Source organism: Nothoprocta perdicaria, unplaced genomic scaffold, assembly GCF_003342845.1.
Source record: "Nothoprocta perdicaria isolate Ctin4 unplaced genomic scaffold, notPer1 scaffold_66, whole genome shotgun sequence".
In the NCBI taxonomy this organism is placed as follows: domain Eukaryota; kingdom Metazoa; phylum Chordata; class Aves; order Tinamiformes; family Tinamidae; genus Nothoprocta; species Nothoprocta perdicaria.
The window spans coordinates 1879535-1896950 of record NW_020455932.1 but is presented as its reverse complement, the minus strand read 5'-3'; the positions used below and the strand labels follow the sequence as shown (position 1 = coordinate 1896950).

At 51.4% G+C, this 17416-nt stretch overlaps 1 protein-coding gene across 1 annotated transcript in view; it reads right to left on the bottom strand.

Moving 5' to 3' along the window:
- LOC112956666 (autism susceptibility gene 2 protein-like) overlaps positions 1 to 17416 on the bottom strand; it is a 110203-nt gene that overhangs the window by 75493 nt on the left and 17294 nt on the right. The window lies entirely within an intron of this gene.

The following is a 17416-nucleotide window of genomic DNA, read 5'->3' as shown; positions in this document are numbered from 1 at the left end:
CCCCCGGGCGGCCCCGGCGGCAGCACCGCTCGCTCCGGCCCCGGCGCTCGTGCCGGCCCCCCCGCCGAAGCGGGGATTACGGCGCTATTTATAGGGGGGAAACAACAAAGCCTCTTAAGCATAAAGCAAATATCTCCTTGCCAAGCCCGCGCGGCGCTAATGCCGCCGTGTAACCGGAGCAAGGAAGCCGGTCGGGGGCTTCTCCGCTCCCTCTCCTCCCCGGCCCTCCCTCGTCGTCAGCGCAATATCGCCCGGCAGCTCTAAAGGGASCGACACCAAACCTGGGCAGTGCGAGCAGAGGCTCCCCCTCTGCTGCAGCTTTCTGTCCTYCCCAAAACACGTGCAAGCCTGGCTCTCGGCTACCCGCCTTGCTTGCCGCTTGCTCTGCCTTTCCCTGCTCCGAGCATTCCTCGGCACGGGGAATATCAAGTTGCAAAGTGCAGGACCAGGCTCCTGGGCGCCTGGATTGCTGCTGGACACCAGAACGCTGCGCCGGAGCGCAGCAAAACGCCTCGGCCCCGCGGTGCTGACCCTGCGCCGAGCACCCGCGGGCGGCAGCGCCAAGTAGCCACCAGACCTTGGATTTTTTCCACAGATTCGTCAGCATGTGGCAAGACCCAGGGCTGCAGAGTCACTGAGCACAAAGCTGTGTCTTACCGCTGGGGAAAACAGGGAAGGACAGGCCCRGAGAGCCGTCCTTCCGCAGCCACAGGGATGGGAGATTCCAGCCCCATTTCCAGCCCAGCAGGCGACAGCGGCTCCTTCCACAGGACCATTCACTTTTTTTTTTTTTTGCCAAAAATGCCAATTTATCATTGACCAACAGCCAACAACCAGTGTGGACACAGCCCAGATGTTCCTCAGAAGCACTAATAACAATTTAGGTCTGTGCACRCACACAAGAGAATGCAGCAGCTTCGTTTTAAAGGCAGCCTCTGTCTTCGCAGTTTAGCAAAATATGCTGCTATTTATTTCAAAACTTGGTGCCTGGAATTTATGAGTTTCGTATTTTATATGAAACTCATATAAACAGCTCGTGTCTGTTCGATGCACCGCGCAGCAGCTCCGCTGCCGTTTGGCAATTTGTCTTTGCTTGTTCTGGGAACCGCTGCCGCACAAAGCGGTGCTTTGCCTAGGAATTCGTCCCCAAAAGCGTTGCAGAATTCGTGTCTCAAACTGAGTTACTCCAAACCTCCCCKTGCCAGCACCATTCAACAGCATGCACTAAGCTGCTTTTCACATCCTCATTTTGTACAGCCAAAACTTCTTACTTTTTCCCCCAAGAAAGAGTATTTTGATARGATATCAGCAATTGCCCCCAAATAAACACAGCCATCCGAGGGGCTGGAGTCTGGGTTATGCAGCCAAGCGACGCTGATTCCAGAGAGAGCGCGAGAGCCCTGAGCTCATCCCAAGGCACACGAACTCCTGCGTGCGCATGTTGTGTGTGGGGAGGCTACGTCAAAACGATGGATTTGCAGCAGGAGTTACCTCCACAAGCAGGAACATTCCCATTTCCTGTGCACTAGCACAACAAAAAATTCAYCCCATTCTCTATTACTGTAACAGCTGTCTCACTTTTCAACCAGCAAAGTGAACTGTGGAGATGGTGAAAAAATAGAATACAAACAAATCAAGTTCAGACAACCGGTGAGATTCAGTCTCCAGGAAATGTTTCCAGCAGTTTTGATAATTACCCTGTGAAAGGAGAAAGCTGATTTGGACTGAGCTCCTGGATCCTGCAGTGGTTTTCAGGGTGGCAGCAACGAAAACCAGCAATCCCGGGAAGAGGAGACGAAGCTGAGAGCAAGGGCCGAGCGCTCGACAAGCCGACTCCACGCGACAGTTTCTYCCCCATGGCGGAAGCAACACGGGCTGAGCGAAGCACGAGTGCTCACACCGTGTGCTCCTGCCAGCCACACGCCCCGCAGCGCCAAGCCCCGAGCTCAGGAACACATTCCCACCCAGAACCCCCATTTCATTAGCAGCCTTGCTACGTTAGAAGCAACCCAGAACGACACCAAGCTCTGTTCTCAGACTGCCTTATGCACCTAAAAGACTGTTCAGTGCCAAGAGATGGGAAAACAGGAGCAAACCCAACAAAATTACGGAGACATCGCAGAGCCCTATATGCTAACCCAACTCAAGCTGGGAGCCCACGATCTCTCCCACGGTGCTGGCCATGCCCAATTCCCATGAAGACCACGAGGGGACCATCAACGTCCAGGCCAACAGAAAGCACTGTGGGATTTGCTGCCTTGTTATTAACRTGGTGGCAGACTCATCTTGTACCTTATAACCCTGTTCTCCCATCAGCGCCATCTGCTCATTCATCTCGGGTGCTGCTGAACATCTCGTCACAAACCTGCTGCTGTCAGTTCCTGCTTACGTGCACATTTGAATGAGAAACATCTCCAGGTCACTGGTTTTAAACCAAACTGCTTGCAAGCCTCCGAAGCTGATAGGCTGGAAGGGCCATCAGGGAATGTGCGGAAGGAGCTGGTGTCCGGTGCCTTAATGTTGCTGGGAGCTGAACGGCACCCACCTGGTACCGTTTTAGGACAGAAGGACAGAGGAGATCACCAGGCTGGAGGACAAAGTCCCCCGGCAGCCCTCGAGGGAGACCCCTCGGCATCCTCCTTGGCCACACAGCAGTTGGAAACGCAGACATTGGTGCTTCACATCTAYGCTGTCTTATGGCAAGACTTCCCTCCCCCCTTAATTCTTACCAGTACTTACCACCCTCCCTAGTTCCACCAATTTCGAGACTGCCTCCAGAAAACCACCCTTTTTTTTGCAAGAAAGCCAATGCTGTCTGTTCCTACACACAAGTCCAGCTGCTCAGGCCAACAGCCGCTCTCAGCGGAGCGTTTTTATGATGCCCCAGCGCTCGTCTGCCCTAAGACCTACCAAATCAGAACAGCTGCTTTTCCCTAAGACTAGGATAAAATTTAATAAGCAAGGTTTCTTGATTCAAGGAGCAATTAGAGTGCAGATTAAGCTRGGAGAAGAAGCAAGTGAAGTAAATTCCCCAGCAGGATGCCAATGTGTAAAGAGCAACAGTGGGCGACAACCTTGCTGGGCAACGTGCTTGGCTTTACCGGCAAAACAAGGACTAGAAGGGACAACCTCGCAGCATGAAAGGGTCRAAGACAGCTCCATCCAGCCCCCGCACGACGAGACACAGGCATCTGCCAGCGGGCTGCAGTCTGCAGACGGACAGAGACAAGCCAAGGACAGCCCAAGAGCCCGGGTCACGAGAGCAAGGCTCCTGACAGCTCCCAATATGTTACTGGTGACACACTGAATTATATCGGGTTGCTTTAAAGAAAGCTACTGACATTATACCGTATATCTGTAACTGTGCCGGAAAGCCATGCGCGAGTATCCTCAGCAACGCAAAGGTTGCTTAAAATAGCTTTTTAATCTCTAACGCAAGGTGCAGAACTACAATCTGTAATTAAAAAAATAACAGAAATTGGCAGCTGGACAAAGTGTTGCCTTATGAAACTGAAAGATCAAAAGATGCCTTTGTAATCCTGCACAAGGCCTCGGCAATCCACCCGCCGGCTTCCTGGTTACTGGAGCTACGGGGCTGTTTGAGCGGGTGGGTGTGATCCGGGGACGAGCACATTCCGAGCACAGTGGCACGTCAATCCTGCTGGGAAGCACACGGCTCTCCGGGGCACAGCAGCGGTGTCTGCAGCGCCCCGATATTTTATCACCCTGGACTGCATCTCTGCAGTGTATTATATAGGGGTCTGCACAGAGCATCTTCATTTACATATGGAAAAAGAAAGGGAAAAAAAAGTACAAAGTGATGACTGAAAGAATACATATAGCTTTCTCATAAAATCAGCAGATATACATCTAAACATTAAAACAAATTCCCTTCAAACATGAAAACGGCTTAGACAGCAGGGCACTAATGCCTGCGCTGCAATCAAGTCCYATTCAGCAAAACGTTTTACTCTCTAAATCCACAGCGATGCAGATAAGCCCATAACGCCAACGGCTCCTTCCTTCGTGCATCCCAGCGGCRAATACAGAGTGACTACGCCTCCGGGAAAGTACAGGAACCTGCTTTCCTACTAACTAACTAACTAGCACCTACTAGGAATAAGGCCGGGCAGATGGACATGGGCCAAGGAGAAGCTCGTGTGCGGCAAGGCCACCTCCTCGCTCACTCTCCAAGAAGGTGGCCACAGACCTGTGCCCAACAGCAAGGTAACACAACGGTGGTGCAAGGATCTCGGCTTTCCAAGTCCACATATCCTCCATTACAGACACAAGCAGAGCCACCTGTAAAGCTAATCCTATCGCTGCTGTGTTTTCTGAAGGATCAAAACGCCTTTTTGTGTCCACGGAATCACTACCCTGGTGCTGCCTAGAATAAAGAAGTGGTTAATGTCTCCCTAGGCATGGGGTTACTGCACCCCAGCTCCCCCAACATAAAACACTCAAAAATGCCCTAATTATTATTTGCTAATAGCTCTAACATGCTCATAAGCCATTTTGCTGAAGGTTCCTGGAGGAACCTGCAGGTCTGGGAGCACCACACTGCTTTGACGAGGACCAAGGATGCTCTGTACTCCCCGAGTAGCCAAAACGTCCCAGCTCCAGCAGCCTGGAGACAGCAGCCCAAAGAGCACGTGCTCCCACGCACGTCCCCTGCGTGCACAGCTGCAGGGCAACCAGCCGACGCCAAGGGCCTGCCCTTTGCATTTGCAAGCCATCCTAATTCTGGTGGAGTTTCCCTTTAAAAATGAAATTTTGTTCTTTTAATATTCATTGACTTGTAGCCTGCTTCCCACACACAGCACATTATTTACTCTACAGTGGCTCGGTGCATCAATTATGGTAATAGTTTGTGAATAACATTTGCATTATGGGAAAATGAGCCTGGTTATTTAGCACTAGCCGAACCATCCCTCTGGAAAATTGTCACAAACATACTTATCGTATGCCTCCACTTAAACAGATTGGTAATTAAACTAGTTTGTTAAGAAAGGCCAACTTTTTTTTCCCCCYCTTTTCTTCTTAATCATCTTTCAGAGAGCAAAGTAGCTTCTCTAGAAGCCCTTGCCTTACCCAGACRGTCAAAGGTAAAGGCTAATGACTGCCTATTACCCCCTCCCTGTGGCAAGGCTTACTTCATATTGAGATGTTCGGGGTGCAATGAGTCTTCTGCGCTGGCGTACTCCACTGCAGACAGCGTGGCTCGGTAATTGTGGCTCTTGATTAATGCTCATTTCGGTCCCTTCGGCTAAATTCCAAYCTCAGCTCGACTACTGTAAATTCTCATTAACATCTGCATTACATCAGCACCCAGGATTTATACCCAGTCACCAGGCCTGCTCGGTGCTAGGCACTGCACGCRGAGAGCAAGGCATCCCTACCCTATCCAGAGCAACTGCACTGCCATTAATATCACTCTGGACTCTGTTAGTTCAAAACGGCACGGAAGACATCACACTTGCTCAGTGTTTATGAGTACCTGCCTAAAAGCTTCTTGAGAAGAGCTAAGAAATATTACAACACGAGATGCTCAAAAAAAAAAAAAACACCACTCCGAGCTTTGTGCATTAAGGAGCTACAGAACTAGCGCCTCTGGGAGGAACTGGCGTTTTTTCTTATATTCAGGATGGGCAATTCCTGCAAATAAAGTTCTGTTAGTGTATGGCAGCTGCTGGCTTGCTTTTATAGCATCCATGGTAACTCGAAGGAGATTTGCACAAGGTAACCAAGGCCTAAACTCTTCTCAGAGCTTTGGATGTTGCTGTGGGGCAAGCAGCAATTTGTGTTCAGCGCGTAGGACAAGGGATGTCCCAAACCATCCCTTGGAATGCAAAGGGGGAGCACACAGACAGCAGCTGTGTCAGCACTGCTGTTAGTGCCTACTAACGCTCCCACGCAGCGCAGCATGCAAGTGGCACCATCAACCTCATCAGAGCCCAACGGGCAACTCCGTGTTTAGAGYGGGATTTACATAGGTGAAGCCCTACACCATCGCTCTTAAGAGCCTTCAAACAAGGATGCAGGAACTGCTACCAGCCCAGCTCCTCTCTGGAGTGGTCAGTGTAAATCAACAGTGAGACAYTGTTGATTTAACAGCTCCTTCACAGCCTGTGACTTGGTAAGCTCGGTCCAGTTACAAAGTTTCCAGCCAAGAAATCATCCTAACGAGCATCTCAAAAGAGGTGTCCCACGCCACTTAGGCCAAATTRCATCCTCGCCCATCACCTAGATGCTAAAAATAATGTTTCACAAGCTTTAGTTTGCTCTTATTCTTCTGATGCCTTCCGTGAAAATACAAAGAGCTCCCAGTGCACTGCAAGATCCCAGGCACACGCAAGGACCTGCAATGGTCGGGAAGAACCGCCACGTCGCTCCCGCGATGGTGACAAGCCGTGAGGAAGATTCCCGGCCAGCAGAAAAGCAAGTATCTTACCATTATTCCGGTATAACTCCTTACTCAAACTCAACCCACCCAGGATGCCAGAAATGGCACCTCCAACACGCGCACTGGAGAGTCCGTCTGCATCGGGACGGCACTGTGTGTTTTGAAAGGTCACCTCCCACATGCTGCACGCTCTTCCACGAGAGATGAGCACATAAAGGAGAACTAGTTACGCTTGTGGCATACTTCCAATTTGAACAAAAACTTGCATTAGCTCAAAAGCTTCAATGCAAGYAGAGTTAGAGAACACCTGCCCAATCCTATCTAGGCAAGGTTACAGTCAACACCGTGTCTCCAAATCCCGCCAAGCCTCGCTGCTTCTGTCGGGCCACCCAACAGCTCAGCAGGAGGTTCTACACAAGCCTCCCAAGTAACTTCACGGTTCCYGGCCCTGTCTGCACAGGAGGGTGCGCTGCCCTCTGCGGCACGAAGCTCTGCGGCTGCCGAGGCGCCCGCGAGGAACGTTCGGAGGAGCCGCTCCGCGCCCCGGCGCTGCCCCCGGCATGCCTCTCCTCCTCCTCTTCCTAAGGCAAGAGAGATGGAAACAGAAAAACAAGCAGGATGAGGAGCACAGAGGGGCAAATTCTGCGGCATAGTCCCCTCCTTCATTTTAATTATTGATGCAGACAGCCTAAGCAATCTGTAAGCCATATACATAATGTATTTACTTGAAAATCCCAGCAAATCCACACGGTATTACAGAGCAAACTCCGGGCTGATCTGGGAACACTGTCTTAAGAACTGGGTAAGCTGTCTCCATGTACTCAAAAATCTGTTTGACAAACGGAAAGATTAGATTAATGTTAATAATCCCAACACGCTCTGCGGCGCCCGGCTTCCCCTGGCAGTGCAGCCAGGGTGCCCAGGGGCTGGTTTTGCAGCCGCGCCGGAAACTTCTGCCTTTTTTTTCCCCTCCTGCACGGAATTGCTTTATTTAGCGGGAGAGCCAGCAGGGYTGGCTTACGTTCTGCGAGCCCCCGCTTTCATTATACACACCAGCAGGAATGTTTAGGCAGCAGCCAGAAAGAAGCAGATGTTTTCTATTGTAAGAGACCACGTTAAATAAATCACTTCTTGAAACAGCTGCTTTTAGGTTTGAAGCTATGGAGGGGGGAAGGGAGGGGGAAAGAGTGGCAAAGCATCGCACTCCAGCCTGGCTTAGGTGAAGGGCACCGCGGGCTGCTCCTCTCCAGCTGTCACTGATGGGAACCGCCTGGATGAGCAATGAACTCCCTCAGGATAACGTTCCCATGTGAAAACGGGGGAAACGCGAGCTCTGCAGCTCGCCCAGGCAGTGGGCGCGCGGGCCRAGCGCACGCAGCAGGACGTGGCTGGGAGCCGCGGCGCTCGCCGGGCGCAAAGGCTCCCGCCGCCGCCCGGCCCCGCGCGTCCGCTCGGCCTCCGCTCCCAGTTTGCCCCTCGGGCACCAGGTTGAAAACACAAACCTTCAGCCGAACGGATCCCGYGCTTCCTCCTAGCTGCTTTTAGTGGTTTCTTTAATCTTTTAAGCTTCTGGGTCTAATCCAGCAGCTGCCATCAAAAGTACTTATACAACTGCAGGGGAGGGAGGAGGAAGGGGATGGAAWACACCAAGCTATGGAACGCGGGCTGAGCCTCTTTGTTCTGGCGCACGAGGCCGTTTGGGAGAGAGCTGTGCACAGACCAAGCTCTTCCACGCACACGCTGCCTGCGAGGGACTGCGTGCRCTGCCTTAGCCGGCAACTGCCTTAGCTGGCAATGCTGTGCACGGAGGAGCGAAGGGCACGTCCGCGCTGCACGGGTACGAACAGACAGCATCCGCGCTGCTGGTGCCTGCTGCTTCTCCAGAACTGGGGCTGTTTTCCCGGGAATGCTCCCGGAGGCAGCAGGCACACAAGGCCATTATGCTGCGTTGCAGCATCAACAAAAAGCAGGACGATTCCAACATCAGAACTTCAGAAAGCCATAGGCAAAGCAAACCCAACATTTTTGAGCTTTCTCTGTTTTTCCAAGTCATTTGCCAAGGACTCCTGTAATTCTAAGCACCAGGACGTATGYATTTTTATAAAATGCAAGAGAGCAGGTAACTCTGCAGTGCCCAACAGCAGCATTTCGGCTCCTTCCAGGCCCCAGGACACAAGCGCCCTCCTTCCCTCCATTCAATTACCCCACTCCATCCTCCTCTTCAAGCACAACCGCCTTCTCTCGGCGTGTTGATATCTACGCTGCTTCTAAAAATAAGGCATCCTTCTTACATAAACATGATATAAGGGAATTAGGTGACAGCTGACTACAAGAATCCCTTAAAAGGCAAAATTTGCTGTGCACCAAATACAACAAATATTCATAAGCAACAAAGCCCCTTCACAGTAATTAGAGGAGACAGAAGAAAGCTTCTAGATAAAGTCACAAGTCAGTTTGTTGAAGAAACACATTTTCCTCCACACGCTGACTTGATTGCTCTTATTCCCACTTGTTTATAAAAGAATGGTGTTTCTTCAATGAATTCCTATTCCAGGAAAACATCTGCTAAAAGCAGATAGCAACACCACACTGCAGGCGCGGCGGAGGCACAGGGGGCACCCGCAGCCTTTTAACTGATTTTAAAACCTTCTAGAGTTACCTAGTCCTTTCAGATTATCTAGACAGCTGTCCAAACAGGAAGCGACACGGGGCTACCTTTCCAAAGCACCAGGCATCTTGATGTGCTCTCCCTGCTCATCCCTGCCAGCAACAGGACAAAGTTCACCAGAGCCAAGSCAGCAAATTAGTCGGTGGGAAAAATAAGAACTGTGTTTGCATAATCTGGGTAATCCTTAAGTCTTGGAGTGCTGAATAACATCAGAATTACCAGGTGAGCAGCCGTGTCCCGCCGAGGCCCGGGACTTGCAGAGGCCAAGGGCACGGCCACGCTCCGAGCTGCTGGAGGAGCCTGCACAAGGAAAGGGGAATCAACTAACTCGCAACTTGAGARACGGGTGGTTGGGAACGCTCGCACCGAGCAGCACCGGCAGCGGTCCAACGGGGACTTGCTGTCCTTCCCTGCCAGTACCAGGCGCAGAGGCACCAGTGCAGGCCCTGGCAGGGCTGCCCGTGACTCCGAGCCCTGCGTCAGAGGGCTCAAGCGGCGCGGAGCCGACGCAGGGCTCGCGGCTCCGGACAAGCTGCTCCCGGCTCCGAGCCGCGCTCCTCTGGCTGCCCGCGCCCGCCCTGCAGCCTGCGCTGCTTTTGTCCTGCCGATGCGCGAGCTGCCGTGTGCCGCCTCAGCAGATGCGATACCTATATTCCATGCTCCAGTTAACGCTCCGCTATCCCTGCACTGATGAAGGAGATGGAGCCCCTTCCCAACTGAGGAAAAGTGGGTTCCCATGCACAGAGAGAGAAGGAAGTCACCTGCATCTCCAGTACCTGCAGCCTTGGAGAGCTTGGGTTTCTGGATAARCCAGACCCTACAAGAGCTACCTTTCTTTCCCAGCTCTTGTGAGCCTCACTCCTCACACGTGCTGCTCTGTCAATGCAGAAGGCTTGACAGTCCCTTTCGGACAGCACAGCTCGACCTGACACCAAGTCTAGGTCAAGAAACTCAAGGGCTTCATTRCTGTAGCAAAGCAAATACCAGCTCCCAGTTGCACGCCCTGTTCTTGTGCCCCGTTTTCTCATGGGTGTAGAAAGAAACTGAGCTGCTCCAGTCCCGCATCCAGCRCAGCAACACGACAGGGCAAGCCTCGCCGTCCTTGCCTTTCCTGCAAGGCAGCAAACACAGCCTCAGAAAAATGCAACTAAGGAAAAGGACTAATGTCCTTCCACATCACTGGTGGCATCAGAGCCTTCTTCAGGCAGCCACCCTGGAGCAGGCAAGCGGCTCCTTACAAACGGCGCTTGTTTCCTCCTCAATGTTTTTATTCATGGGCTTCAATGCTCCTGCAAAGCGCAAGGGAGAGATGACCCAAAGCAACGGGGGTAACGTCCCCGCGCTCACTGCTGCGCATAAAGGAGACATTGAGCGGCAGCGCTGCTGGCTGCTCACATTTTCCTGGGCAGAGTGGGGAAAGGGCAGGATGCGCAAGCTTGGGCGGGTGACACGCAGCGGGGGACAACTCCGTAAAGCAGCTGGGTTTCAACACTCGGCCCCTTTGTTGAGCACTGCGTATTTGGGGCATGGCTACACACTGTTCCACAGCRCATCGCAGCCAAAACCAAACGCGAGGGAAGATTAATCCTACCCGCTGTCTACACTGAAGGCTGGCACAAAAATTACTTTAAGAAAGAAGGAAGGATCCAATAACCTTTCCTCGGGAGGGAAGGAGCTCTCTTACATTTGTTATTTTCAAGAGATGTCTTGCAGGATTGCAGAGCTATATTTGGGTTAAAAAAAGAACCAAGTGAATTACAGGACATGAAGTTTAAAGCTAAGCKAAGCAAAACAAATCAGCAGATATGATTTCCTTCTTTTCTTCATCATTTTTATGTAATTATGCACTTCTGGGTTTTATCCAAATAAGAGCAGTGATCTAGGTCAACACTTCTCCACTGCTATTTAACCAAAGGGCCAAAATGATATAAAATAATTTACAGTTTTATCACACTCCACTCTCCACTGCCTGCTGAGAGCAGAAGGCTGTGGCTGTAGCCTTTGTGGGTCTTTAGGCAAAACCACACAGTTTTATAAAATAGCAACGTTAGCGTGGTAACGAGGTGTATTTTAACCAGGCGCTGGCAGCAAGCACGGTCAGATACCCAGAGCTCTGCAGCGAGGCGTCGAGTGCAGCAGSAGTGCCTCACCTCCCCTGCTTGCAGCCAGCAAAGGAGGTTGCCAATTCCCTCGGGAGAACGACCAGGGCATCCTCCTTCACCCATCCTGTGTCCTCTGTCCATCCGATCTAACAGCTAAGGAACTGAGCGGTGGTGTGTCGTGGACAGACCCAAACACCATGGAGGTGGGAAGAGCCGCCCCGGGTGGTGCTCCAGCCAGCCACGCAGTGCGCGAGCCGCGGCCTCAACGCGAGACGGACGCGCCGACCGCGCGGCGAGACCCTCTGCGGCTCCTCGCAGCGTCCCGGGTGGCGTGCACGGCGTAGCTAGACCCTCCACAYGTCCCAAACGCGGCCTCTGCTCCCCTGGAGCGGAGCAGGCCAGAGAGCTCACGGCTCTGCCGCCTGCCCGGCACTAATCCGGCACAGCCGCCAGCAGCCGGGGGATGTGGGAACAAAGCAGGTTAACAACAGCTGCTGCTTCTCAGCATTAAACGATGCCAGCCCTAATGAAATTACACTATCCTGTTTGCTTAATAAGGACCAAATTTAAAAATAAACCGGAGATTTGCTTTGATTTGCAACCAACCGGGGAAGCAGAAACGGAGAGGAGGGAGGAGAGTGCTTCTGGCAGAGGGGACAGCGGAGCAGTTGACAGACAGGCCTAGCACACTGAATCCCTGCAGAACGACAGGCAGCTGGAGCAGGACGAGCACCAACGGCAAAATCAGCTCAGTGTGTTGGGGCGCAGCTTTGGATAGCAACTCGGTGCACCGCACCGTATCTGGAGCCGCTTCCAGGGCTCGCCAGCTCCCACATGCTCCTGCAATCCCTGCTCCTGCACGAGCTGTAACCGCAGGACGCAGCTCTGCGGTCCCGCTTGGGAGCTCGGGGCTCCCTGCTCCCGTGGCCCTGCTAACGCTGCCCGGCGTCACCCCCTCCCAACCGCCCCGCAGCGGCCGGAGGAGATGGACAAGAGCAGCAAAAGCAGAAACGAAACACAAATCCAGACCAAAGCCAGGCCATAAAGGGATGCTTTCCCTAACACACCTAAAACCTTAGGGAATAAAAGCTGAACCTTATCCTCAAGCAGCTTTTTTCAAGTATTAGCTTAAGTGTATTTCACATTTCGTGTAACGGGCACTTTAGGTCAGTTAACTGAGACAAAGAAAGGGTCAGCGCAGAGCCGCACAGCGAGGGGACGAAGGGGACGGAACAGGACGGCGGGTCCCGGCGTGGCCCGCGCTCCTGCGCGGCAGCGAGCCGGCGCTCCCGTGCCTGCCACGGTGCACCGCGGGCTACCGAACCCACGGGAGGAAGAAACACAACCTCTTCACTCGGCGTGTATCTGGCACAGACAAAAGTGCAAAAATAGAGTTCAAATTGTCCGGGTGAATTTGATTCGCCAAACCTGTCAGGATGGCAGAACGCAGATTTGCCCTCTCTGAATCCAAAGCTGCAAAGACTCAATGCTTAAATCCTCCAAATATTGGTCATTTACCATCCRCGACTCCCCAGGCAGAGTCCTCCACCACTCGCACCAAGATGAGCCGTGCCTCCTGCCAATGCTTCGTCCCATCAGAGCCGCCTGGAAGGCTGCAATGCAGCGGCACCGCTTCCCGAAGCGGCTCCGGCACYGATCACACGCAGCCCCTGGAAGTACCATGAGAGCACACAGATATTTTCATCTGCTCAGAATTCCTTGCCAGCATTTGCCAAGTTTGAGAGAAAGAGCTTCCTTGCAGATAATAATTATATATATATGTCCCACAGCATCACCAAGGTGTCATTGCTATGGTGGGTCACAGGAAGGGACCTTTTTTCAAGAGGAGAGTTGCTCCATGGAGTATTGGTTAAGGAAAAACTCAGTAAAACCCATCCATGACAACAGGTCCACTCACAGTGTCCAYTGTTCTTCCTTGTTATTATTTCCATGTTAACCCAAAGTTTCCAGCTCTTAAGCAAAACCAGCCAAGCTGCAAATTTTCCTCCTGTTTCCAGGGTAGCCTTGGGTGCAATGCTATTGCACCATTTTTGCAAAAATACCTTTAATGAATCCAAAGGGTGATCCTTCATACAGCTCCACATCGACTCCCTAAAGGAGAATTTCACTGTTAGCTGCCAACCCACTGCACTGTCTTATTTAAGCCACTTATTTAAACCCATGAATCAAACACCTGGAAATGAAAACCAACAGRTCCTATGGGTGAGGTGCCACCTTTTCCGTCCTTCTAATAAAAGGCTGCTTACTCAAAGCTTACAAATACGTTGTCTGTTATTTCCCCTCAACCATCCCTTCCACATTGCAAATTACCTGTTGCCTCACAGCGCATCTCGCTTCTGTTTCATCCTGGTTTGAAGGATGTGGAAACTGCAGGACACGTTGAGAYGGACGGCACAGAGAACAGTAATCTAGCTGTATTTACCCCCTGAACATACTACCTGCTGCTCCAGCCACTGTCTTCATCTTCAGAGTTATTATTTGCCAATATATAACAAAAACTAAACATACACATTTTCTGCTAGCCTTGTACCCTGTTGCAGACTTATTTTAACTGACAAAGTACAAAGCAAGCTGGCTGGAAAGATCTTGGAAAAACAAATAATTGATTTAAAGTATCCTTTCCATGGGGAGCTCTGACCCATTCATAATTTTATTTATAATTTTATTTCTAATTATTCTGTTGGAAATCCCATTTGCCATAAACACCTAATAGTGTGCCAGAGCAATCCCTGCTAGTTGACACACTAATATGACTGGGATTTTTGGCATTTTTCTTTTTTCCTGTCAGGGTTTATCCCACTGTGCTGCTCATATGGGTTGTTTACAGGCCCGTCCTCCAGATTCCTCTGAGATGCCACCCACAAAACACCCGGTGGGTGCACACACACCCCCCCAACACTCCTGCCTTCCTCCCGAAGATGCCTTCAACACCCTCCTCTCACRCCATGCTGCACTAAAACCCTTCTGCTCCAACGAATCTAGTACAACTGGAAATCAAAGCAATTGGTGCGTGTGTTTTAGAGGTTCATTTCATACTGCTGACAGGCGGGAGCCCGTGCCGCACRTTCCCAGCTCAACCCCGAGGCTCCCGGCAGGGCCCTGCGCCGCGCGCGGGGATCCCAGCTCGCACACACGTCTTGTGGCTGACAGCTACGCCCAGCGCTCGAAGCGACGGCAGCTTCGCCGCGCTGCTTACACGACACGTTCTGCAACGCGCATGATAAACATATAGATGTGCACGCACACACACAAGTCTGTTTTAACAAAATAAACAGAAAACAGGGGAAAAAATAGTAAAAACAACACAACAACAAAAAGCCCCAAACGCATAACTGGAATAAATATCGCTACCAAAAATGCATCTTCCAAACCACCTCTGCTCAGTTACTGGCTTCTAAAGACGGTATTCAGAAGTATTTCTCCTTTGTTGCTAAAATGGTTTCTTCTTAGCAGYGACACGCACTTACATATATAAGCATGCATGTGCTATTTAAAATATACAATTAACTTCCTAAAGTTCGTCCATTCATACACAACCTTTGGCAGTAAAAGAATGACACAGGTGATTCAAAGAGAGAAAACACAATTAATTAAGCGGAAAATCTTGGCACTCTGTGGCACAAACGCAGCTCAAATGGAGGCTTAAAAAGGCAAAAATACCACCAACACAGGTAGAGAACAAAAGTCAATCCTTGATAAGTCCAAAGCCTGGGGCAATTTATTTTAGAATAAAACCTTACACAAATGCACCAGGCATGAAGATGCTGCCTGTGAACTGAGAACTCGACTTTGGAAAGGCAGCTTTCAAAAATCCTTTTTTTGCCTGTTATTTTTTATTTTCTTGAATGCATGTACCCCTCGCTTCTGGCTCGCAAGGGCCTCACAAGATGAGAGGAGCACATGGGTCCATGTAATTGCTCGTGATACCGTGCTGCGTTTCACGCTGCTGCACTGGGGTCTCCAAGCAGGAGGGACACGAACGTGGTTATGCCCCAATTTCCTTTTCAGGACTTTCATTTTGCCTCTGACACCTTAAAAGCGGATGGAAACAGCAGCCTGTGTGGGTGACAATGGTGCGAGCTCATCCCTTACTAGACAGCAGAGAATCCAAGCAGATGCTGGATGTGTGCAAAAAGCCAGCAGCTCCACATCACGAAAGGGAGAGCAGGGCTGGGATGCAGCTGCTGCTCACGTGCCACAGTTACAGCTTGCTTGCCAGGCAGAAACGTGCCCCTTCCCAGCATCAGGGCATGTCTGAACGACTGCAAAATCAACAACAATAATAAAGCTCTTAACATACACAGGGGTCTACCTCCATCCTTGCTAGCCAGCTCTTCCACTAGGAACGACTGGACAAATTTAATCTTCAAGATTACCTGGATTTATAAAAGGAACATTGAAGTTACTGATATCCCCTGCTCCCATGCAACCACCTAGAAACRTTTCTGTACTTCTCGGAGGATTAAAATAATAATCACAGCTGAATAATACATTAAAAAGGCCGATCACAAGAAAATACAGGTTGTCAGTTCTCTTCTTACTAGTTTGCAGTGGCATTGAGAAGGCAGAAGTTTGAATACTTGGCAGTATAAGACTCAATAAAATGTCATTTCTGTACTGTGACAAGTCCCCCCAAACGGCCGCTCCTCAAGGCGGCGGTGGGCAGACCCAGCCTGAGCTGCTCTGCTAAGCTRGGCCCATCCGCCGCAGCACATGCAGCTCATCATCCATGCAGTGTGATCGCATTTACATCTCCACAATTAATAATTAATAACACAATTAATTTTTCCATTCCTTTGTTCTTCCTGGGAGAGGAAAGCAGTTAATGGCGTTGACATTTATGTCCCGATGGCGCTGGCCATTGGAGGTGGCACCATGGAAAGGAAGCGAGTGACACCTTGAGAAATGTTCCTGCCTCTCCAGAAAATGGCACCTACCAGTATCTCCAAATTTTAGCTCAACTAACATCGTAATGGGAGTGAGAGAAGGATTTATCACCAGCTCCTTGCCAATTCGATCCAAATTCGGTCTGAACTGTGAGGGAAAGAAAGGAGAGGTGGCTCTATAGGTCTTCCCTCTGTCGGATTTTATATTTTCATAGAGTTTGATGTGCAGAGCACCTACCTGACAGTCAAAGTCTATATTTTTAATTCCAATCCTGCAACCAGACCTGGGTGCAGGTGCTGAACGTCTCCCTGGCCCCTGGCCTCAGCACCTGGAGCCCTGTGGCCTCCCTGCCCCAACCGCAGCAAGGGACCAGCCTTGTCCCAGTCTGGCCAAATAACGGAATAAGCCTGGAACGTTTGGGCCCTTTCTCCTTTACAGATTCTGTAACATTGCCTTGTATTTGTTTGCTCTTCATGCAGCTTGTGAGGGCGGCAGGAGATGGCTTGTGACGACCAACGACCCTGGGTCTTACCACAGCGAGTGTCTGCTCCGGGCCACGCTCCCGAGCTGCCACAGGAGAGCAAAGCAAACGCGGGGGGAAAGGAGGGCAGAAGAGCTCCAGGAGCGCCCGGAGCAGCGATGCCGGCCGCGCATTTAGCCCGCTCGGTCCGCAGAGGGAGCTGCAGCCTCAGCGAGGAGCGGCCGCGCGCCCCGCGGCCTGCGCAACGCCAACACCTCCCGCATCCACAGGATTTGCTCGGAGCTCCCGCAACGCCAACACCTCCCGCATCCACGGGATTTGCTCGGAGCTCCCGCAATGCCAACACCTCCCGCATCCACGGGATGTGCTCGGAGCTCCGTGGGAGCCGAGGCCGAGCCCGGCGTGCTGCACAGGGATTCAGAGAGGGCGGCGGGTGGGCAGGGCGAGCGCGGAGCCGCACGGCGAGAGCCACCAAGGGCCCCGCAGCACCGGGGCCACAGGCGCCAGAAACGGGGAGAAAATACACACCTGGGGCCAGGAAGAACAGAGAAATCCAGCACTATCACCCAGCAAGCTACCTGTGCGGCTCCAGGCTGCCCACCGATACCAGTAAAGAGTAAATGCAATTCATCATACTCAGAAAATTAACATCAAAGACGCCAATTGCCCCAGTGCCGTTCCTSCTGGGAAGGGGTCTTCCCCGCTCCAAGAGCCAACCAAAGCTCTGGGAAACCACTTCCTTGTGCATGTCCTTATTGGTGTGAAAGAGCAAGCAATGATTTCTGTAAGAGTTACAAAATCTTATTTAAAAAGAAAAAAGAATCTTGTGATTACGTGTAAAAAGGTTTGGGATA